At 36.7% G+C, this 2155-nt stretch overlaps 1 non-coding gene across 1 annotated transcript; it reads right to left on the bottom strand.

Annotated features, from left to right (window-relative positions):
- Positions 1 to 1649: 1649 nt before the first annotated feature.
- Positions 1650 to 1757, bottom strand: LOC122293062. The gene has a single exon (XR_006237119.1). It is a non-coding gene; the product is annotated as a small nucleolar RNA R71 (small nucleolar RNA).
- Between the last annotated feature and the right edge of the window lie 398 nt (positions 1758 to 2155).

The following is a 2155-nucleotide window of genomic DNA, read 5'->3' as shown; positions in this document are numbered from 1 at the left end:
CTCATATATCAGATTGATGCGATTCTTGATGCATTGGAAAGCTATCTTAAGGGGCTATAACTTTGTATCTAATAAGGATTTCCAAATTCGAACTCTTGAAGGCTGTACGTGGCTGCCAAGATAAGTTCTAAAATTTAGGCGATTTTTTTATGCGGACATCAAGAGGACATTAGGGTTTCTTTCTTACCCTATATAAGCATATCATTAGCACGAAATGGAGGGGAGCAAGAGGCACAAGAGGCAGATCTGAAGAGAGGAGAAAATCACTTCCATAACCACCGTTCGCTTCAGTTTTCTCTGGAGATTTTTGTTGTCCATTATATTTATGGGTAACTAAATTCTCAAGTAGGGTTAGGGATGAACTTGCACATTAGATGGTATTTCTAATTTATTGTTAATTCATGTATTTGATTTTCAATTGCTAAAACTCTTTTGTTTTATCATTCTCAATTCATCGTTGATGTTTTTTTCTCCGAATAATCATAGAATTTATTGTGTTTATGGATTCAGTCATGCTTTTTCTATTGAATGGATTAGTTCTTTGATTATGTTTGGATCAATTATTTATCTATATTGATTTAGTTTTTTACTGCAATATCGCTTCTTGAGTATATTGTCGTCAATAGGGGTAGTAATTCACGTTTTTTAAAAGTGGTGAATGTTTTTTCAAAGGGTTACATTTGATTTAAGTCTGGTTTATAAATCTATACCTTCCGATTAGGAATTGCGGGAATTGAGTTCCTAATTGAGTTATCCAATGAATTAAGAATAATTAAAATACCAGATTTGTGCAAGGGATTCCCGACGCTCTACTGTTTGTTAAATTTGAGTACTTTTTCTGTTAAATTAATCTTTGTTCTCTATTACTTATTTAATATTTTTTCTTTAGTTTTTTTGTTCCTCTTGCTATTCTTTTAATTTGTCTCCCTGTGGAATCGACATCCCAAAGCTATGCTACAACTACCGCGTTATTCTTTGGGCGTAATCAAATTTTGGTGCCGTTGCCGGGGAGACGGTAGAAGAATTGTGAGATAGTTTTTCTTTTCAACAGTTTGTAAAGGCGGTAACTTCGTTCCCTATTTTAGCTTGCTGCATCTTTTTTTTTATTTTCTTTTTCTTTTTGTAGTTTTTTTTTTAGTGTTGGGTTTTTCTCTAGCTTGCATGCACAGGTATAGAGACGCCTTGGGTCGGTTTGCTTGTAGACCTGTGTTAGAGTCAGAGTTTAATTTTTCTGATCATTTGTTTGATAATTCTTCTAATTTTGAGAAAATGAGTGAACATGAAGATCAACCCACTAGGACCCTTCAGGATTACCTCCACCCTACACGCACAGCCACACCATCATGTATCATGTTTCCAGCTAATATTCGCCAATTGGATTTTAAAACAGGGATGATACAGTTACTCCCTACTTTTCATGGCTTGGAAAATGAAAATCCATATGTGCACATTAGGGAGTTTGAGGAAGTAGTTGCGACTTTTCATAGTCAAAATGCAACTGATGACATTGTGAGACTTAAGTTCTTTCGTTTCTCTTTGAAGGATAGAGCTAAGAGTTGGCTATACTCATTGAAACCACGATCTATTAGGTCATGGAATGAGATGACTCAGGTCTTTTTTAATAAATACTTTCTCCAACATAAGACCAATGCTTTAAAAAGATAAATTTTCACCTTTGTACAAAAGGACAGTGAGACTTTGTATCAGTCTTGGGAGAGATTTAAGGAGCTATTGAGTATGTGTCCTCACCATGGGTATGAGAATTGGCGCTTAGTGAGCTATTTTTATGAGGGACTTACACCTAGAGAGCGTCAATTTGTGGAGATGATGTGTAATGGTGAGTTCTTACAGAAAGATCCTGATGAAGCCATAGAATACCTCAATGAACTTGCTGAAAAAGCTCACACTTGGACTGGACCTAGTGCTACTGAGAGCACAAATAGGTCACGACCTGCAGGAAACCTAAATGGTGGTGGAATTTACCATCTCAGGGAAGAAGATAACCTAAAAGCTAAGGTTGAGATGCTCACTAGAGAGCTAGAGGCGTTGAAGACTAAGGACTTAAAGCCAACACACGTGGCTAATCATGTGGAGTCTTTTGGACCATGTTTTGTGTGTGGTGGGGTAGATCACCTTGCCCAAGAGTGTCCCACAT

Source organism: Carya illinoinensis, chromosome 13, assembly GCF_018687715.1.
Source record: "Carya illinoinensis cultivar Pawnee chromosome 13, C.illinoinensisPawnee_v1, whole genome shotgun sequence".
NCBI lineage: Eukaryota > Viridiplantae > Streptophyta > Magnoliopsida > Fagales > Juglandaceae > Carya > Carya illinoinensis.
Note: the sequence above shows the minus strand (reverse complement) of the source record. Positions and strands in the feature narration are given on the sequence as shown.